The 24,323-nt window shown below is 36.9% G+C and overlaps 1 protein-coding gene across 4 annotated transcripts in view; it reads right to left on the bottom strand.

The window, feature by feature from the left end:
• The window catches only part of LOC121378500 (PDZ and LIM domain protein 7-like), an 83,254-nt gene that overhangs the window by 52,509 nt on the left and 6,422 nt on the right, over nucleotides 1–24,323 (bottom strand). The gene's annotated exons all lie outside the window — the stretch shown is intronic.

Here is a 24,323-nt window from a genome sequence, read left to right as displayed (position 1 = left end):
ACATTTAAATCCACCCTAAGGTGTTCATTTTTATACATCAAATTTACCGAAATGGGTTAGTGTTCATTTCTGTAAATCTAAACTATGCCCAGGTGTTCATTTTTGTACATCCATCTCAACTTCAGGTGTTAATTTAAATCAAACCAACCCATTTGTTCATATCATGTAAACAGTATGAATAGTATGAAAGCAGCATTCATCTACATATGTACTCCTAAAAGTAGTGTTCATTTCATCAAACAAAAATGAATTAAATATTTTAAAACGCCTGGAAATTTATACATGTACTAAGAAAACAGCATTTTTGATGCACCTTTAGTCATTGAATTTCACCCCCATTCACAAAATGGAACATAAAACATTGAACACCCAAGCATATTGTTTAATTATCAACAACTACTACACATCTACAATGTATACGTATATAATATACTTGTAATATTATGACACTTGGTCTAAAGAATGAAAAAAAAAATTAAAAACAATAATAAGCATGAATTCCGTTATGTGCAATAGCTTTCACATGGTTTGATAAATCAAGGCCTTTGATATATCAGATGTTGAGTAATGCTACCAACTGCCAGCAGAAAGTTTGCCAACTTTCTGCCGTCATGACTTCTACGACTGTCTAGCCATTTGTCTGAGTGCTCTTACAAGTCATTTCTCGTGGTATAACCCATTAGTTGTTAATCTGAGCACTCGATACTTGGGTCATGATACGATACATATTATGATACTTAACTTTTTATATCAATCATCGATAATTAAAAGTGTTTAGTTCAAGTTTAATCAAAATTTAACACATGACACAAGCTGTATTACAGGATAGTTTTATTGTCACCTGACTGAACGTAGAAATTATGTTTTGATTGCTCTACTGTGTATGTTCGTAAGGTCGTAAATTTCTACTTCAATTTTTTTTACCAAAAATTATTAAAACATGAATGTTTCATGTTGTATCACAATACAGCTGTCCTGAATCGATGTATCGTATCGTGGCCCTCGAGTCATATCGCTACAGCTCTACTGTCCGCACCCGTAAATCGGGAGTTGTGGAAATTACAACGCAACCGTTGAGTTGGCAAACAGTCTTACCCTAGTAAAAGTTAGAATGGGAAGTAAACTAATGATGATAATAAAAATGATTCACAACATATCCAGCTTAATTTCGTCACCTGAATGGTCAAAAACCTGTTACACTAATCTTGTTCCAGATAACATTAATAAAGCACAGGTATGTGTAAGAAGGCAACAGCAAATCGAGATTATGTCGCTTAATTAAACATGCCTAACAAATGCTTGTGAGTTGCTCATAAAAAAGCTTTATGTAGGGATTACGGGTAAGTGACCGAGTCAAGTACACTTTCAATGATTTAGCAATGGTAACATTCTAACCGGCTGTGATGATACAGTACTTAGCTATTGGGTTTATGACTGGTGTGTTCTGGGTTTACGTATTGATCCCAGTACCAGCTCAACGAGTCCACAATAATTTCTCTCACACTACAGCCTGGTTTCCATAACATATTCTATGGAAGGAAGGAAGTAAATGTTTTATTTAACGATGCACTCAAAAACATTTTATTTACAGTTATATGGCGTCCGACATATGTTAAAGACCACACAGATATTGAGGGAGGAAACACATTGTCGCCACTTCATGGGCTACTTTTTTAATTAGCAGCAAGGGATCTTTTATATGCACCATCCCATAGACAGGACAGCACATACCACAGCCTTTGATATACCAATCGTGATGCACTGGCTGGAGCGAGAAATAGCCCAATGGGCCCACCAACAGAGATCGATCCCAGACCGACTGCGCATCAAGAGAACACTTTACCACTGGGCTACGCAGCTTAATATAAGATCATAACAATTTGCCTCACACTACAGCCTGGTTTCCATAACATCTTCAGTGGATGCAGACCAATGGACCAATGCAACATTTACAAAGTTGAACTGACCACCAGCAACTGTATATCAATAAAATATTTTATTCGTCTGCGTTGATCTGCGTTAGATATCGGTTACAGATTATAAAATCTGGTTTAACTATTAACCTTTGTCTTGGTATGGTACAGAAAGGCCACTTGTATAAATTTAAGTATCTTAGGCGAGTTACCACAACAGTATGCTTCACCCGTAACTGGAGTATGAGCACCAGTATAAAGTTAGAAGTTTGTTTTGTTTAACAACACTACTAGAGCATATTGATTTATTAATCATCGGCTAATGCATGTCAAACATTTGGTAAATTTGACATATAGTCTTAAGAGAAGAAATCTGTTACATTTTGCCATTAGTAGCAAAGGATCTTATATGCACCATCTCACAACAGACAGGATAGCACATACCACAGCCTTTGATATACCAGTCATGGTAAACTGGCTGGAATAAGAAACAGCCCAATGGGCCCATCAAAGAGGATCAAGCCGTAAGTGCATACAAAAGATTCCTTGATGCTGATGGAAAAATGTAGTGGCTTAGACTATATGCTAAAATTATCAAATGTTTTACATCGAATAGCCAATGATTAATAAATCAAGGAGTGCTCTCCACAAACAAAACAACCGTTAACTTGCCAGAGGCAAGTACAATGTATACTTGTGTCATCGCTATTAATATGCAAACCAGCCTCGGTGGCGTCGTGGTTAATTAGGTCATCGTCTACAGGCTGGTAGGTACTGGGTTCGGATCCCAGCCGAGGCATGGGATTTTGAATCCAGATACCGACTCCAAACCCTGAGTGAGTGCTCCGCAAGGCTCGGTGGGTAGGTGTAAACCACTTGCACCGACCAGTGATCCATAACTGGTTCAACAAAGGCCATGGTTTGTGCTATCCTGCCTGTGGGAAGCGCAAATAAAAGATCCCATGCTGCCTGTCATAAAAGAGTAGCCTATGTGGCGACAGCGGGTTTCCTCTAAAAAAAAACAGTGTCAGAATGACCATATGCTTGACGTCCAATAGCTGATGATAAGATAAAAAATCAATGTGCTCTAGTGGCGTTGTTAAATAAAACAAACTTTACTTTACTATTAATATGCCACATGTACCCGGTACATATAATGAAATTACCAGCTGGTTCTTCCAAACGTGTCTATTGTATGGCACCTCTCAGCTCTGCAAGTGCTCTAGGTAGTACTAGACCAAATAACTTCCGGCTGGGTCAAAGTTGGAGGTGCAGCGAACTTTTGATAGAGAAGTGAACACCACAAGTCCTGTGATTGGTTATAAATGTGAGTGTGTTGGTTGTAAAAAATAATAGTTTTATCTGGGTTAAAAAAAAAAGCAATTTTATTTCATCTAGTACCAATGTGTCAAGTAGCCTTGTGCTTGGAACATGTATGGGGTACCTGTAAAAAAAAAAGTACTCGAATTTTGTGCGGAACTAGGGTAGTCATAGACGCTACCCGTTATCTCAGAAACGAGCAGCTTGACCCCCATTTTTTGGTTGATACGTTGCAGGTAGGAGTTTTAGCCACATATGTTACTATTGTCGTCTATGGGATTTGATTTGGTAGTATACACCCTCTAGCACTGATCGAGTTACAAGTACATCTCGATCATATAAGACTATAAACGTGTATCATTGAAAATCAATAACCTCTGTCTTTGTCACAAAGCTAGCGATGTTCCAAAGATCCATTATAATCAAAAATTGATCGGTTTGGCTCTACTGGTGTGATGATTGAATATAAAAATCCATAATCGATTGTATGGAAAAATGTTAACTGTAATTGTACCCTCAATTTAGATGCCAGAATTGATTTAAATATGTTGGGGTTAGTGTTTATTTTTATGTCTACATAAATAAAAAGATATATTAAATAGTTATTAAAGGTAAAAGTACCATTTGTAGGCTCCAGATCCCGGTGAACATAGCAATAGCACATGGCCCTTATTATTCAAATCCTTCTTATGTCCATATAACTTAACTGATTGTGTAATCAAAAGTTGATCGGTTGTGCCAAACGATTATAACCGATGATTGATGATGGAATTCCAATCAATTCCCAACACTACACAAAGCACACGACTATAAACAGGGCTCACAACGCCCATTGCCAAATTAGATACATTTTTCTAATTTTTATACAATATTTTTTTAGTAGTTGTCCAATAAAAATATGTATAAATTTGCCCTTTTTCAATCATATTCAAAGAAATACTCTTCATAAAAAAAATTGGCTAAAAGTGAGCCCCAACTAACCAATCAACATTCCATCTTGCCTTCAGTTCACACCATTACCAATGCTGACATCCATCATACAGTGACAATGTTTAGTAAACACTGCTGCCAGCATTCAAGATATCCTTAATATTTCTTAAACAATTTTCATAGCACAGCAATAAGAATTCCATGGGACTAGCCCTGTCTGTAGGATAGTGCATATAAAAGATCCCTTGCTGCTACTGAATTGGGAAAGCTCATACCTGTAGCTGTATCCATTTATGTCCCATTTTATTGTATGATTAAAAAAAAATATATATTCATAGTGTTTTCCCTAGCTTGTTTTAGCATGGTGCAGCACCATGCCTCAATAGTCTAGCACCATCTTGCCTTAATCAGCACCATGCTGCCCTGAGATTAAACAAGCCTTTTTCACTAATTAATTCTAAAATTGCCTTTATAAAACACCCAAAAAGGTATTATTAATTAATAAAATATGCCTTTTATATCATTTGCTATTCATTTATTAAAGCAAGCACATAAATTACATTAATGTTTATTTCAATTAATTTTTGTGTATTGTTAATGAAAAACAAGTGCCCCGAAAATGGTGAAAATGCCCCAAAAGTGTTTGGTCTACCATGCCTTGCCAAATTTCTAGGGAAATCACTATATTCAATACATTTAAACGTTTTTAAAAGCATTGAGATGAACCAAACTGGTGGTTATAAACCAATGTTTATTGGTCTAGGGTTTGTACAGTTATACATATTTGGCAAACACAAAAGCTGACATTGTTGCCACTATTAGAAAAGTGATACCGATATCTTTCCTTCTGACTTCATCGAGGCGAGACAAAAACCATTATAGTCACAATGGCAGATCAAGCTGTAATGTGCAGTAAGCTATGACTTACAGGAACATTAATATCTTGATATTATATAATGATGATTTTCAGGGTGCACTAAGTACTAGTCTGCTCTCTAAAACTTACATGCAAGTAAATATTTTGACAGCCAAGTTAAAAGATATAATTACAAGTCCTTTTCTATTTTAACACTCAGAAGTGTGGCACTTTTCCAGTTTTGTGTTACAAAATATGGCTACAGACTTGTAGTTGTTTGTATTTTGCATTAGCTTAGCTTAGTAACTGGTTTAACGTGTCCATATACCACTAGGGTTTCGAAAACGCCTATCCCAAGTTCAGCCTCCTTTTTTGCATTAGTATAATATGATGCTATACACCCAAAAATGTAAATGGTTAAAAAGTAAACCATTATAATATGGTGAGGTGAGATTGCACCTTTAATGATTAACTTATTTCTTTTTTAAATACATTAACATATTTTTAAAGGCCAATATAATATGTAGAGGTAAGGGGAGATTGCACCTTTAATTATTAACTTTCTTCCTTTTTTAAATACACATTTTTAAAGGATGACTGACGAAGCAATTGCTAAACTGGTGTCTGATTACAGAAAATCCAATTTCTTTTTATCGATGGCCTATAATGACTGTTCTTGTGAATCACGACTACCGTCTCCCATCTCCTCATCCCCCCCCCCCCCCACCGCTGCCTTGAGCTAGGGATGTGTAACATTACAGAGCTGATAGGACCGTAGAACATGGTGTAATGATGTTTCCTCCAGGAAGCTGTGTCATCCCGTCTGTCACAGCAGTGAGTGACACACAGGACCAAACCCAAACACAGACTCTTAGTCATCACCACCAAATCTACACACACTTAGAGAGACTGTTCTGGGTTTGCTGTCATTGTAAGATGTTATGTATGAAATACATTTTCTTCTTTAGAATACAAAGCTATCAGTGTCTGTATATTAAATGTGGTTTTGCAACACCTGCAATTAAGAAAATATCTGTGGGTCGGCAAAAATATGTTGTGGGGGGGAAAAAAAGAGAGAAAAAAAACCCTCTCCCGAATATAGATATAGTCCACAGCAAGAAAGAAAAAGAAGTGCTATGGAGTATTAAAAAAAATCCATAGTAATCTCCATCATTTGATTTTCTAATATATAAATGTTCATACATATAAAATTATTGTGGTAAAATCCAGTTGGAGTGCACTACATATATTAGAACAACAAGAACCAATTTAATTATACAGACATTGATATTCTAAAAAAAACCCAGAGCATATTTAAATATGCAATATTAATAATTAAAAAAGCTGATACAAAGACAGCAAACTTGGGACCCTCTCTTTAATTGTGAGGCGATCAATTCTTAAAGTGGCAGTATCAAATTGCATCTCGACCAAAAATGTTTATTAATTTGTCTCAGCTGTGATGTGTAAAGATTATACCTTGAAAAAAAGAAAGAAAGAAATGTTTTATTTAACGACGCACTCAACACATTTGATTTTTACGGTTATATGGCGTCAGACATATGGTTAAGGACCACACAGATTTTGAGAGAAAACCCTCTGTCACCACTACATGGGCTACTCTTCCGATTAGCAGCAAGGGATCTTTTATTTGCGCTTCCCACGGGCAGGATAGCACAAACCATGGCATTTGTTGAACCAGTTATGGATAGATTATACCTTGAATTACATGCCCACAAATATTACATTACAAATAATTTCATTTACTACTAACTGATAAATTTATATTAATATTGCAAATTGCAATAAGGATGACCGACATGTGACATCACAGTTTGAATTTTAATTGCATTTCCTAATTGACCAAGAATGGACTGCTATTTTAATGGACACACAATGAATATTTTCTATGTTCTTTACATTTTTCACCACCATTATATGAGAAATCCATAATTTATGCCAAGTAGCAACATAATCCTCACAGAGATTTATCCATGCTTTTTAGGGGCGGGATGTAGCCCAGTGGTACAGCGCTTGCTTGATGCGCGGTCGGTGTGGGATCGATTCCCATCGGTGGGCCCTTTGGGCTATTTCTTGTTCCAACCAGTGCACCATGACTGGTATATCAAAGGCCGTGTGGTATGTACTATCCTGTCTGTGGGATGATGCATATTAAAGATCCCTTGCTGCTAATTGAAAAGAGTAGCCCATGAAGTGTCGACAGCGGGTTTCCTCTCTCAATATCTGTGTGGTCCTTAAGCATATGTCTGACGCCATATAAGTGTAAATAAAATGTGTTGAGTGCATCGTTAAATAAAACATTTCTTTCGTTCCATGCTTTTTTGCCAGAGTCCCATATCTGATGGGATTGGGAAAAATGAGTGCAAGTATAGAATACTTGGGACATGATTTCAGGCCACCAAATAATGCTGGACACCACTGTTAAAGTAATTTATTAGAAAAAACATAATTAAATATGTATATATTTTGGGAATTTTAAAGGGACATAACCTAGTTTCAACCGGTGAAAATTAACACTAAGTTTAGTTAATTTACAAACCTGTAACACATTTGGATAAAGTTACAACTGAGTGAAACATGAGTCTGTGAATTTGAAATGGTGAAATACCCTCTAAAAACAGACTAAAACTCGACTCCATAACTGTTACTTCTCAGACACACGTGCGTTTTTAAAAATATTAGAAATGTATTTTGTAATATTAAAAACACCAGGATGACCAAAAACACTTCGAATGTACGGAAATTAATAATCTAAACAATAAAATATAAGTAAAGTATGACTTAAGTTATCAAAAACGGTTATAACAGTCAAAAATATGTGTTAGTGTTTAAAAACTAGGGTATGTCCCTTTAAGTACACAAATTGGGAATTTTCAGTGCCACTTTCTTTTGGGAAGGGGTCTACATTCGGACCCACAGAACGCCTGGATAAATCACTGCATTACAATTCTATGTGGGATCGATTAACTTGTAGTTATTTATCAGAAACACTTGTAATAAGAATTAAATTTGACTTGTAACTTTGAGAACGCACCTTTAAATAGAGAAACGGCAAGTGCTCTATTAACCGAGCTAAATCACACCTCCTGATTTACAATAAATGCAAGTGCATGTCACCATATGCACACACATCTTATTTTATTCACATTTTATAAAACAAAAAAGCCCATATCCATTCATCACTTCATAAATTTAGCTTTGATCTTCTGAGCATTAAACTAAGTACCATGACTGTTTTCAGGTCCACAAAAAAAAAATCTTTACTGGCAACTAAAGCCCTGAACAGTGTTGAATAGGGAAACATGGCAGCATTAATGACATGAAGATCACGAGATCAGTGTACCTGCTGTATGGCTGTTGTGTTTAGCTCCCTCAGTAAATCACACTTGTTTACAGCCTACTCCGTTACAAATGAGTTCTCCGGTGTAGGAAGTGATTACAGTGTGTGCTTTCCCATGGGGGCTGCTTGCGGTAAACACGATAAGGAAGACTGGAGGAACAGTCTTGAGATGTCAGCATAATTATATTCACAGTCAGAGATACACGAAAGAGACAAGTAAAAAATGCTGTGTCCTTCACATTGTCAAACTATCTTTAAACATCACAGTTCACCTGTGAAGCCTCCTACACTGGCGTAGGAAGTGTGTGTGTGTGTGTGTGTGGGGGGGGGGGGGGGGGGCGGTAAGTGCCACCCACTTTTCATATATTTTGCTTTATATTTGCTTTATAAGTGTAAAAAGTGTGTAAATATAAAGTGTGCTCCCTCCTCCCCCCCAGCCCCACTTTTTGGCACCTTCCTACTGTCCTGCCTATACAATAGATCTGCAAAGTTTTGCAGTGTCTTTTGAAATCAGTGAAAGAATGCTAGTCTGAGGTGTACCTGCCTCGGTAGTGTCATAGTTAAGCCATCGGACATAAGGCTGGTAGGTACAGGGTTCGCAGCCCAGTACAGGCTCCTACCCAGAGCGAGTTTTAATGACTCGATGGGTAGGTGTAAGACCATTACACTGTCTTTTCTCTCACTAACCACTAATAATTAACTCACTGTCCTGGGCCCCATTCCACAAAGCGATCTTAGATCACCGTAGTGCATACGGTAGCTATGCACTTACGGTGATCTTAGGGCTAAGATCACTTTGTGAAACAGGGCCCTGGACAGACAGCTGCGGTGTGTGCCCAGGACAGTGTGCTTGAATCTTAATTGGATATAAGCAAGAAAATAAGTTGAAATGAAATGTCTAAGGTGTAAATGTAATGGGTCATTATGTAGGATCAATTATCACTGATGGAATTGGGTTTTCCCCTGAACCAAACCAGTGCACCACAACTGCAGGATCTCTGCCAGAGGATACGAAGAATAAAATTGCGTAGGCTCAATTATCACTGATGGAATTGGGTTTTCCCCTCAACCAAACCAGTGCACCACAACTGCAGGATCTCTGCCAGAGGATACGAAGAATAAAATTACGTAACCTAAAATCTTAGAAATTAATGGATATTTTTACACAATTTTTATAAACATTTTAATAAGAGAAATCTGAGACAAAGTACATGAAATGCAGTGTCCAAATTAAAAAACATTTCAAACCCATAAGCACCTAGTAGGAGCAATTATGATCTATTTTGTTTTTTATTACATTATCTTCAAATTATGTTCTGGCAGAAAGACTGAACTGGTACATCACAGACTGTAGTAGTAGTAGTAGTAGTAGTAGTAGTAGTAGTAGTAGTAGTTGTAGTAGTACACATAAGTATGTGTGTGTGTGTGTATATATATATATATATATATATATATATATATATATATATATATATATATATATATATAGATACATACATACATGCATACATACATACATACATATATGTATGGTATGTACTGTGATGGGTTGCAAGATCGATAAGGTTTTGTCCCACCCCAACCAGTGTTCCACGACTGATACATTAATTAAAACATTTAACATTATAATACACTATGGAACAATGCAGGTAATCACAAAACCTACACTTTACCACACATACAAATATCATACATATATCAAGATTTGCATTCCAGATTTTATTTAAGTTAATCATAAGAAATTTTATCTCGGGACACTAAAACTGTACCACAACCCACCAGCTACACATACCTGCATAAAGTTTGATTCATGAATAATAACAAAACGTGTATTTGTGTGCAACCTGTTTACTCAACAGCAAGGCACATAGTTTGGAGGTGACTCACATATGACTGGAAAGAAGCAGTTGCTGTGTTAGACAATGATAAACTAGGAGTATGGTATGCACTCACACTCACAGATATGCCATTAATTTGGAGATAATTTTCTTTCGAGTACATGCAGTAGCATGACCACTTACATACATTTATGAAAAGCGTAAAACATGAATAATGTAGACACACAAAAAAGTATAGTACAAAAATAGTTTGTTTGTGATTCAGTTGAAAGATTAATTTAGACACTTGAGACGGCTGGAATGTTTACCAAGAAGTGAGGAGATAAAACCTCCCATTTTTAAAAATGTAATTTTCAACATTGGAAACACAGTGAAACCACCATGTACATAACAGACAGATAGTTGAAGTTCCGTCTACATTCTTAAAACACAATGTCTTCATGCCAGAAACAAAATTCAAGCAATTTCCTTTTTGGGGTCAGTTTTTAACTTTAAATCTCATTTAGAAGGAAGGAAAGAAAGAATGTTTTATTTAATGATGCACTCAACACATTTAACTTATGATCATATGGTGTCGGACATATGGTTAGGGACCGCACAGAAATGAGAGGAAACCTCCTGCCATCTCGCAATGGACTCCTCTTTTCTAACAGCAGCAAGGGATTTTTTATATGCAGCATACCACAGACAGGATTGTACATACCATGACCTTTGTTACCCAAATTGTGGAGCACTGGCTAGAACGAGAAATAGGCCAATGGGTCCACCAACAGGGATCGATCCTAGACCGACCATGCATCAAGTGAGTGCTTTACCACTGAGCTACATCCTGCCTCATCTCATTTAGATTCAGTCCGATATATTACAAGCCTTTCTGCTTGTAAAAAGCAGGTGATCACCCTACTGGGTCTCCTGATAATAATTCCAGGTGGGAAATTTCAAACAAGGATATAGTAGCACCATACACATCTAGACAACAAGCTTTATTGAAGCAACATAAAAACAAATAACGCTAATTGATGAAAGGTGAGTGTAGAAACATTCACAACTTTCTATCTTTAGGTGAATATAAGACATGTGTGTGCAACTGTTCATCTCACGGAAAAGCCCCCCCCCGCCATGGAATCGTGGGCTGGCGGAGTCAGAACCTGAATCCATGATGGGCGTGCCTAAACTGTAAGGATGTGGGCACATTAATACAGTTCCCTTCCCATGGAAAAGCCGGTATTACATTTGGGGGGGGGGGGGGGGGGTGAGGGGCATGATATAGACCAATGATAAAACGTTCACCTGATGTGTGGTCCATCTATGATTGAGCCCAGTCGGTGGGCCCGTACTGGTCTATTTCTCATTGCACCTAGTGCTCCACTTTACCACTGGGCTACGTCCTGCCGCTTGTCTGAATAGATTTTCACTTGTCACGACATACGGACAAATGCTTATTGGGACGGGACGTAGCCCAGTGGTAAAACGTTTGCTTGATGCGTGGTCAGTCTTGGATCGATCCCCGTCGGTGGACCCATTATGCTATTTTTCGCTCCAGCCAGTGCACCACCATGACTGGTATATCAAAGGCTGTGGTATGTGTTATCCTGTCTGTGGGATGGTGCATATAAAAGATCCTTTGCTGCTAATCAAAAAGAGTAGACCATGAAGTGGCCACAGTGGGTTTCCTCTCTCAATATCTGTGTGGCTCTTAACCATATGTTTGATGCCATATAATTGTAAATAAAATGTGTTGAGTGCGTTGTTAAATAAAACATTTCCTTCCTTCTTGCTTATTTTGAACACTGTAGACTACATGTACATAGAGTATTATCTGTACCAAGTGTACACATATTAGTGTTGTACACACAAGCCATGTTTTGCTAATAAATGTTTATATAAACTACAAGAAAAAAAAAAGTTTAAATAAACATACTTTTATCAACGTGAGTAATACATGAAAACATTTACAATCCATCAAAATGAGTAATATGTGAAAGTTTTTATTGTTTGTCCAGTGAATAGTATGTGAAAGCCTGTTCATACAAAGAAAAAAAAAAGTTCAAGTGGATACATGGACAATAATAAGTGTAGTGGATTACTGGTTTTAGTGTGAGGCCCAGGTTGCTGAGATACGTTATCACTAGCTACCACAGTTCCTCAGCTACCAGCCAAATGATACAGCATACACACAGGAAAGAACATGGAAGCCAATATAACAGGGTACTTCAGAAGTCAAAAGTAGCGATCATAAAAGTGGAGGGCATCTATTGCTGCACACAGAATGAAACTTTCAAACACTGTTACCTCAATGACCCCTGTAAGAACCTCCCTATTACAAAAACCTTCATGTAGAGAACGGACAACCATAGAAAGGTTATCAACCTGTATCATTCTGGTACTGGGTTCATGTCTTTACTATTAGAAAATGTTGTATACTGGATGAACAGATTCTTGGATTTGATGGTTGGATGGATGGATGGATGGACAGATGGATGGATGAACGGATGGGTGGATGACTAGATGGATGGATGGATGGATGGATGGAGATAGAGGGTTGGGTGGATGGATGGATGGATGGATGGATGGATGGATGGATGGATGGATGGATGGATGGGTGTTGGATGTATATTCTCATGGTATAATTCAATCTGATATTAAATAACCTATATGTACAAATGTATATGTGTAGCTGCCAGTGAATTTCAGAAATGCATAAGAATCATAGTAACGGGTGTGGCTTTAATATATATATACATGTATCCAAAATATATCTTTAGGTTGGTACCTGTCGAAGCACAGAACAACATGATTTTCGTATTAAATTTACATGTTTTAAAGGGACAGCCCCTCGGTTTTTAAACACTACAGCATATTTTTCCACTATTAAGAGTCGTTCATGATCACTGAAATCAAACATTACTTATATTTTATTGTTTGGATTATCCATTTCCGTAGAACCGAAATGTTTCTGATCATCCTTTTGTTTCTAATATCACAAAATTATTTATCATATTTCTAAAAATGCACGTGCGTCTAAAAAGTAGCAGTTACTGATTCGAGTTCTAGTCTAATTTTTCAAGGATATTTTCCGGTTTTAACATCACAGACTCTTGTTTCACTCTGTTGTAACGTTATCCACGTGTGTTACAGGTTTGTAGATTAACTAAATTTAATGTCCATTTTTACAAGCTGAAACTAGGGTCTGCACCTTTAATGTGATCTTGCCAACAAAATGTCACACCATTAAGGGTATACGGCTGGCAGTTATTTTAAACAGACTTACAGGTAATCATTCCAACTGTCATACCTCAGCAGGGTTCTGCATGCATGAGAACATTTGTATGCATAAAGAAGTAGAAACTGCATCTAATTTTATATAATATGTACATCACCAGACATGTACCGTAGTAGGCCTGCCTACTAAAAAACAGGATGTACATGTAAGTTATATACATTTGTCTGTATATTTTTTCATAATTTTAATGAAATAATGTCAAAATCATAATAAAAAAAACATGACTTTTTGGGAAAACATAACTCAAACATTTAGTAGCTAATGAGTCACCAATGTGTGACTGACTGGAGGTTTTTTTGTAAGAAATTGAATACTGCATTCACATCCATTAGATATCATTTATTAATTTACAGCTCAACTAAAAAAAAAAAAAAAATTTACTTTCCCACATTAACTTATTAAGACATGTTTTTTTTTTTTTAACTCATAAGATAAATGATATCCACTTCAAGATGTCTCCTAGGTAGAAGGCAAAAAATACAACAAATCTCGATAAAAATAAAAATTTACACATGCAGTTAACAGCAATAAAATACAGTTCCATGTATGAATTTTTTTTTTAGAAATAGAACAAAAAGAAAATAACAACTAGAGTGATGCATTTTTAGGCCTCTGAAAATTGCGAGAGCGATAGTTTCATTCGTCCATCGCTCTCATAAGTATAGTTTGCGTAATCCATTTTTCCATTCTTGCAGTGAATTTATGACATCATTTACATGTTCATGATGGGTTACCTAAAAACAAAATAGATTACCTGAATTTGTTTTGTGTAACCCATAAAAGGTTTACGCAAATTTTTAATTCTCAGAGGCTTGCATTTTTTAGGAATGACCAGCCTCAGTGGTGTTGTGGTTAGGTCATCGGTCTACATGCTGGTAGGTACTGGGTTCGGATCCCAGTCGAGGCATCGGATTTTTAATCCAGATACTGACTCCAAACCCTGAGTGAGTGCTCCGCAAGGCTCAATGGGTAGGTGTAAACCACTTGCACCGACCAGTGATCCATAACTGGTTCAACAAAGGCCATGGTTTGTGCTATCCTGCCTGTGGGAAGCGCAAATAAAAGATCCCTTGCTGCTAATCGGAAAGAGCAGCCCATGTAGTGGTGACAGGTTTCCTCTCCAAATCTGTGTGGTCCTTAACCATATGTATGACGGCATATAACAGTAAATAAAATGTGTTGAGTATGTCATTAAATAAAACATTTCTTTCTTTCCAAAAGAAACTATACCAAGAAAAATAGTTTTAGTTTCCTTCATAATTTAGACAATGGAAATAAAACAGTGGTTAAATATGTTTCTGCTTTTATGGAATGACATTTTGTTCCCAACATGCCAAAACACCACTCTCATTAATATATGTTTTAAACATGCAACATATTTTGATTTTTTTTTATCAGTAGTCTCAGAGTATTGGTATAGTTTCTTGTGGACGTCAGTATACATTAGTGTGATATCATCATTTTAATCATGCTTACACGTGTGCCACAGGCAAATACTGAAGGTACAAGTTTTAATCAGTGCTGTACCCTCAACAGACATAAGTGTGAATTGCCTCCAGTGAAATCCAGCTCATACTGGTACTTAAGTACACTGTCACTTTTTATTTAGCGAACAAAAACTCTTCTACAAAGGGTCTGATATATGACCTGGGTAAGCGGTTTCTTGAGCAAACATTCTTTGGTCTGTGTGGACATGGTCAGATTTACAACACCTCACAAAGACAGGAAACCCATCCTGAATGACAGTAACAGCTCGCATTGTTGAGAGAACTTTCAGCACTTGGCTAATTCTATAACTAGTATACATATGGGCTCTTTAATCCATGTGTATATATACCGACGTCCACAAGAAACTTTACATTAATAAAATTTGAATAAATTCATAAATATTGTTGCTGATCGAAAAGAACCAATTTAGAAACCACTGTACAAACATATTGCATGTACAGTGAACTCTGGACCAAATAAAAAGTCTTGTTTTAATAGGTATCTGGTTTAGAGAGGTTCTCTTATGTACAGATATTTAAAAAGGGCCCATGAAAAACATCTGGTTTCCCAAACAAAAATGCATGCTTGCGGCAAGGTTGTCGCAAGGTAGTTCCAATCTGTAACAAGGTTGTACAAGCAATGCAAGCTATTTGCAAGCTAACATTTAGCTCGCGTAAGGTAGTCAGTAATTCTGCAAGCTTCCCGCAAGCATATTTTCATTTTGCAAGCTTAAATAATTGCTGCATGCTTGTGCAAGCTAGCTGCATGCTTGCTGCATGCATATCTTCAACTCGCTAGCTTCCCGCAAGCATATTTTCATTTTGCAAGCTTGCCGCATGCTAGCGCAAGCTTGCTGCAAGGTAGTCACAAGCATGTGGCAAGCTTGCTACAATCTAGTTGAAAGCATGTAAGAAAAGCTTGCAACAAGCTAGTCGCATGGTTGTAAAAAGGTTCCAAATACTAGCTCGAAACTTGGTAGCTACGCGGTTGTCGCAAGGTTGTTACCAGCTATTTAATAAGCTTGCAATTTTTTTTTGGGTTTGAGGGGATTCCTGTTTACAGAGGGTCCAGTTTTGATAGGTTTCACTGTATCACAAAGTGCATTGTGACGTTTAGATGTTGAACTTCATGATTCTTTCATATCCCACCGTACCATTTGTTGGGTTTTTGTAATACAAGTCTAAGCCTTGTAAAGTTTCTTTTGGATGTCAGTATATGTATGAAGAGGTGATTTTGTGGGGTTTACTCGGTATTTGAAATTTGAATCAAATGAATGGACAGTATCATACATATAAACAAACTCTAGTGTTTAATTGCTGTGTTTCAGCACAAGAGGAAGGAAGGTTTCATTTAATGATACACTCGACACATTTTTAATTACAGTTATATGGAAGTTTGTTTTGTTTAATGATACCACTGGAGCACATTTATTTATTAATCATCGGCTATTGCATGTCAAACATATGGTCATTTTGACAGTCATAGAGATGAAACCTGTTATTTTTTTCCATTAGTAGCAATGGATTTTTATATGGACCATTCCACAGACTGGATAGCACATACCAGTCGAGGTGCACGGACTAAAGCGAGAAATAGCCCAATAGGCCCACTGACGGGGATCGATCCTAGACCAACCACGCATCAAGCCAGCATTTTCCCACTGGGCTACGTCCCTCCCGTATTACAGTTACATGGTGACGAACATGTGGTTAATGATCACACAAATAAGACCACAGATAATGAGAGAGAAAACCTGCTGCCATCACACAATGGGCTACTCCTTCCGATTAGCATCCCACAGACATGATAGTACATGCCACAGCCTTTGTTACACTAGATGTGGAGCACTGGCTGGAATAAGAAATAGCCCAATGGGCCCATCAACGGGGATCGATCGTAGACCAACCGCACATCAGTCTAGTGCTTCAGCACTGGCTACATCCTCATAAGAGACTGCTTGTCGAAAACAGGTGCAGGTAGGGGGCGATATTACACAAACTCGGTTCACATGACATTTCTCTAGGTAACCTGCTGTTTGATAACACAAATTATATTTGCTACCTGTATGGTCATGGGTTCGAACCCCCTCAGTGAATTCATTCTTTGATTGAGTTTTTCACTTTCCCAACCAGTGCCCCACCACTGATATATATCAAAGGCTGTCCGTGGGAAAGTGTATATAAAATATACCTTGCTGCAAATTGGGAAAGTGTATATAAAAGATACCTTGCTGCAAATTGGGAAAGTGTATATAAAAGATACCTAGCTGCAAATTGGGAAAGATCCCTTGCTACTGATGGAAAAATAGTGGGTTTCCTCTCTAAGACTATATGTCAAAATTACCAAATGTTTGACAACCAATAGCCGATAATTAATAAATCAATGTGCTCTAGTTGTGTTGTTAAACAATAATAATAATAAACATTTAACCCTCCAGTTATTTTAAACCAAAATAACTTCAAAATATAATACATCAACAAAAAATGAAACGTAAAAGAATTTATGCATACATATGCATTTGCATGTACAAGTCGGCACAAAGCTCCTGTGTACTATTATTAATGTACATGAACTCCAGCTGCCTCCTAAGGACAGTAATGAGATCCTATGAACGCTTGATTGAATTTCATAATTACATCATGTACATGTTCCAGGGGTAAGTGCTAACTGAATCATACCAGTGGTTGGAAGCATACCTGGCAAACTTACAAGCTTTGCTCTCTGACTACAACTACTGGAATGTTTAAATATTGCTGCTGGTTTCTCTCTCTCCTCGTTCTCACTACAACACTAACTTGACTACGGTTACAGTGGCTGTGCAGGTGATTGTGTGACCTTCTGTTTGTTCTGCTGGAAACCAGCACATGATAACTACCAAGATAATCTGCTACTGACCCCATATCTGAACACACACGAAACTCACTGACCCCAAATACAGGTGGCATCAAAGAAACACCACGGGGAACCCATCCTCCTTTGTAGACTTTAATATGATACAAATGGAAGAAACACAATAGGAATGTAATATACATGTATACACCAAGTTCCAGACACTAACAACACTATTTTAAACTGTGCAAAAGATCCACCAGTATTATTTGGTCTGGTTAGCCCAGGTTATTGTTGTAATGCAAACAGACATGCAGGTGTATTTGGATGTACCTGTATGTACCCAGACGTACCTGTATATCGTTTGACACAAAATATTTAAGTACAGTGGTGTAGGGTGGGTTGCCAGCACCAGCACCTCCTAACCAGTGGACCGTCAGAACTCCCAGAATCCCAGAGTTTTTCGCCCAGGGCAACTGCCCTGGTGGCTCCGCGCACGCTATGCCATTGTTTAAGTATGGGTGTAGAATCTCACTAGCAACAGGAAGTATGACTATGTACATTAACCAGGGTTGCTGATCTAACACATCAAAAGTCTTGGTATGAGCTATCCAGCTAGTAGAAAATATATCTTCTTTTGGTTTCATTTCATAACACCACTAAAATACATTGATCTATTAATTAATGGCTATTGGATTTCAAACATTTAATAATTCTGACATACCCACATGAAGAAACCCACATTGTTCCATTAGCAACAATACATCTTTTATATGCACTTGTCCACAAATAAGACAGCACATACCACTCCCTTTTATAAACCAGTCATAGGTACTGGCTGGGGTGTGGAAAAAACTTAAGAGAATGGATCCATCAAGCGATTGAATCTTATGATTAAAGCACCTCAGACAAGCACTCTACTGATTCGGCGAAAAAATTGGAAACAAAGAGACTCATCCCTGCCAATATAAGTAAGTACCTGATGAATACAGTGGGTTTGTTTTCTAAAGATATGAGATAATGTTACAATTACGGTTACCATACATGTTTAACACCTATGTGAATAATGCACTATTTCTCACACATCAGCATTTTATAGTTAACAAGACCTTAATATTACGGCATTCATTTAGTGTCTGATATAGTTATTTCAAAACTCGGTCTATAGAAAAACACTGTGATAAGAAAAAGAATAATAAAAGAATAAAAGACACTCCTCACCACCACCATACACCCCCCAAAAAAAACCCAACCTCCCAATAATAATAAAAATAACAAAACAACAATATGGGTATAGGAACTCTTTTAACGTGCCCATATATCCAAGAAAGTTTCAGGCATGCCCATCCCAGATTTTACCTCAGACATCACCAGTGGCCAATTCCGGGACAGAAGGGTAATACAATAACCCAGCAAGGGATCTTTTACCTTTAATTAAGTTTTTTGCCCAATATGGACAGAACATAAAACATCATGGTTTTTTATCCACCAGTCATAGAGCACTGAATGGGATGGGCAAAACCATTTGTCCACCAAAGGTGATCAACCCTGTGACTCAGGTGAGCACTAAATGCTACTGGGCCATCTCCAACACCATTATCATGTTGATATGCTTTGACAATTTAAAATGGGTCTTTTTTTTAAGGGCGACATCAAACAAGAAAGAATGAATGAGAAACAATATGGCGGGAGAGCCATTAAATATGGCCATGTATCATAGCTGTATGAAAATATTTCTTTCCATAACTATAAAAACAAATGAACTCTTGCATTGCTAGGCAACAGGGGGGATAAATGTGTATTCTTTCACCCAGCTGTTGAAAGATCACAGGACTATATTATTTTATAAAGCAATATGGCAACGAGCATTCCTCAAGACCTGACAAAGAGGAAAGGCAATAGCTTGCAAATAGAGAAAACATGTTTCACTGGCTCAGCATTTCTCCACAGATAATGGATGTACAGGAGGTGCCGGCTGCCTGTAGAATGAGGATGGGCCATTCTTTCAGATGTATTTCTGGTGCCCATCTGTTTTCAGCAGTAATGAAAACATAAATGAATAGCTCTAACTACCGAGACATTGTAATTCCAATCTTGCAGGTGTAAATGTTCATGAATACAGACATATACAGGGAGCATTTTGTTCAGTATCGCACCGCGATTCGCTACACAAGTTTCAGTTAAAGTTTGTTGTGTTTAACGACACCACTAGAACACATTGATTTATTAATCATCGACTACTGGATGTCAAACATTTGTTAATTTTGACATATTAGTCTTAAAGAGGAAACCTACTACATTTTGTCATTAGTAGCAAGGGAACTTTTATATGTACCATATCAGACAGGATTACACATACCACAGCCTTTGATGTACCAGTCATGGTGCATTGGCTGGAGCAAGAAATAGCCCAACGGGGATCGATCCCAGACCGACCACACATCAAGCAAGAGCATTATACCACTGGGCTACGTTATGCTACAAAAGTTTCAGAGATTACAACACAATTTTACCATCTGAAACAGTAGTTGCTAATCAATTTTACCATCTGAAACAGTAGTTGCTAATCAATTTTACCATCTGAAACAGTAGTTGCTAATCAATTTTACCATCTGAAACAGTAGTTACTAATCAATTTTCAATTGACTAGAAATATCGCTAACCAAGATTTTTTAAACAAAGTGAGATCTATCCAATACCCAACCCACTGAGCTATACCATATCCTATTGATGTTCAAATCATCGATTATAATCAAAAACTGTAACTGGACACTACTGATGATCAATGATAAAAATCCATAACTGATTTGTCTCAATTTTTTTTAAATTTTTATGTAATTGTTCCTATTGTGAAATCGATGTAAATATGCTGGGGTTTGGGTTGCTTTCATGAGTTGTGTGTGTGTAAGGAAAACAGACACGGAATGGTAATTTTTTAAGGTAAAATAAACAATTTGCATAGTCCAAATATTTTAATAATTCATATCCTTATATAATTCTAACCAACTGTATAACCTAAAGCTGATCGATTGGTGTAAACCAATTATAACCAATTAAATGATCTATCATAAAATTCCAACCCATTCCCACTACTACCATACTCTTCTACCCCATTGATACAAAAAAAGATAATGTTTGTTTAACGACACCACTAGAGCACACTGATTTAGTAATCATCGGCTACTGGATGTCAATCATTTTTTGACAGTCATAGAGAGGAAACCCGCTACATTTTTTCATTAGTAGCAAGGGATCTAATAGTCTTTTATATGCACCATCCCACAGACAGGATAGCACATACCACGGCCTTTGATATATACCAGTCATGGTGCATTGGCTGGAATGATAATAGCCCAATGGGCCCACCCACAGGGATCAATCCCAAACCAACCATGCACCAAGCAGGCGCTTTACCACTGGGCTACGTCCCACCCCTCCCATTGATACATACACCCTCCTATCCAACCAACCCATTGTATTCCATGTTTACATGTACTGGCAATGAAACTCAGATAATATCTACTTTATTATCTAAACAAGATATTTATCAGTCAAGACAATTAATGTCATCTTAACATACATGTAGGCAGATTCAGTTTAAACTACTACAAAATGCTAGACTATGCACACATCCTGGCTGAGACTATATAACTTAATGGTATATTAGTACTTGAGAGAAGTCTGTCTGTATGCTTGTACATTTGTTTCTTTGTGTGTGCATGTGTACATAAATGTGAATTGGAGAATAAGACTTCCATTGATGACATTAATGCACCGAGACACTGCACTTCATCTATTGGCAAGAAATGCAAAGCCACAGTAAACCTCCAAAATGGTGCCATTATGAATTACGACTTGGCAAGTGGTCCTATTTAAACAAACTTCAGATGCACCAAGGGCCCATGCTTACACATGTATAAAACTTTACTGTCTAGTCTCAAATATGCAATCAAGTCACACGCATACAATTTGTTTGGCATTGCCATCGTATTTAAGTATTAAGACTATATTTAAACTTGGCAAGTGGTCCTATTTAAACAAACTTCAGATGCACCAAGGGCCCATGCTTACACATGTATAAAACTTTACTGTCTAGTCTCAAATATGCAATCAAGTCACACGCATACAATTTGTTTGGCATTGCCATCGTATTTAAGTATTAAGACTATATTTAAACTTGGCAAGTGGTCCTATTTAAACAAACTTCAGATGCACCAAGGGCCCATGCTTACACATGTATAAAACTTTACTGTCTAGTCTCAAATATGCAATCAAGTCACACGCATACAATTTGTTTGGCATTGCCATCGTATTTAAGTATTAAGACTATATTTAAACTTGGCAAGTGGTCCTATTAAAACAAAACTTCAGATGCACTAAGGGCCCATGCTTACACATGTATTAAACTTTACTGTCTAGTCTCAAATATGCAATCAAGTCACACGCATACAATTTGTTTGGCATTGCCATCGTATTTAAGTATTAAGACTATATTTAAACTTAGCAAGTGGTCCTATTTAAACAAACTTCAGATGCACTAAGGGCCCGTGCTTACACATGTATAAAACTTTACTGTCTAGTCTCAAATATGCAATCAAGTCACACGCATACAATTTGTTTGGCATTGCCATCGTAGTTAAGTATTAAGACTATATTTAAACTTGGCAAGTGGTCCTATTTAAACAAACTTCAGATGCACTAAGGGCCCATGCTTACACATGTATAAAACTTTACTGTCTAGTCTCAAATATGCAATCAAGTCACACGCATACAATTTGTTTGGCATTGCCATCGTATTTAAGTATTAAGACTATATTTAAATTAAGTCTTAAATTTAGACTTTTTAATTTTTTATAAGCACCAGGCCTAGCTCTATATTAGCTCTCAACTTTCACTTGTTCCTCCCCATATTTATGTTTATATTTGTACTTAATTTGTGTGATAATTTGGGGCTTGCATACATCTATTTTGGGCATAGTGTTTATTGCCTTGACGTCGGTGCAATCTAAAGCCCTGCTAACACGAGCAATTAACTCCAAATAGACCCCTGAAATATATCCATGGAACTTATTTAATAACACCACTAGAGCACATTGATTTATTAATCACTGCTATTGAATGCTAAATGTTTGGTAATTGTGACATAATCTTAGAGACAAAATCTGTTACATTTTTCCATTAGTAGCAAGGAATATTTTATATGCACCATCCCACATTCAGGATAACACATACCACAACCTTTGATATACCAGTCATGGTGCACTGGCCAGAATAAGGGAACTAAGACAAATGAAATAACTTAAATTGGAGATGGAATAAAATGCTTTACAGCTGAACTTTTCAAATATCAGGATGCAGCCCTTGAAATTCAGACAAGTTTGCTACGGCAGTTAAGTCCCGTCGCAAATCAATTTTGCAACAGCACTACGGCGGCAATTTTAAAGAAAATATTACTGCTGTCAAAATTATTCATCTATGATCCACTGCAGTAATAATATGCTGAAAGATGACATCTCATCTTTATTTTAGTGCGCTTCCATACTGGAATAAACCGATTTATATTAACTGAGGAAACATTGGGCCACACTAGATTATAAATGCTTTTTTCTGAGATCTGTAATTGGACAGAGTTCAGAGAAAAATGCCTACAGACTTTTCACCACTCTCAGATTTGCGACGACAATGAAATGCTGTAGCAAATAAATTTTGTGATAGCTTTTGCGACTGCATTGCCGACTGCCACTGCGAATTTAGAGGACTGAGGATGTGCATTAAAACTGCATGGACACCACTGAATCATTGCAACAGGACAGCAATTACCATACGCTACAAGTACTTGTACTAAAAGGCTGTCCAGACTGAACAGTAAGGTAAAGTAGTTGAAAATAAATGACAGGAACAAGTGAACTGTAAACACATGGTGAAGTAAGCTGTGTGTGTAGTGTAAATACAGGATATAGTCAATCTTCTTTGGGGTAAAGAGTAAATACATTATACACAGCTGATAGGGCAATAAACCATATTTAAACACTGTCATAGGACACCAAATAGCTGATTACATAAATGAAAGGTCTGTCCAGGCTGATAAACATGCATTATTATGTGATATATACCCAGTAGTCAAGTACATATCCAAATAATAAGTACAGGTAATTTAAATATGAAACAGTAAAGTTTGTCTTTATTTGATTATACAAGCTTTTCTCCTTTTCATGGGCAATAAATAAAAATATTTCTTCTAACATCATTTTGATTATGAATTTATAAATAATAAATTATACATTTATGTTTTGGACAGTAAAAATCAATATAAATTTCTTAAAAGTTGTTACCAACACTAACAATTTTAAGGTTAGAGGATTACTGGTAATATTTGTAAAAACATCATAATTCAAAGCAAGATTCAGTCTTTTTCATCATAGTGACAACCTGTAAAATCTACATAAGGACTGGCCTATATTTTCAGACTTTTTTCTCGCTTTTATTGAACATGATGTTACGATGA

Source organism: Gigantopelta aegis, chromosome 8, assembly GCF_016097555.1.
Source record: "Gigantopelta aegis isolate Gae_Host chromosome 8, Gae_host_genome, whole genome shotgun sequence".
Lineage (NCBI taxonomy): Eukaryota > Metazoa > Mollusca > Gastropoda > Neomphalida > Peltospiridae > Gigantopelta > Gigantopelta aegis.
This window is presented reverse-complemented; position numbering and strand designations above follow the sequence as displayed.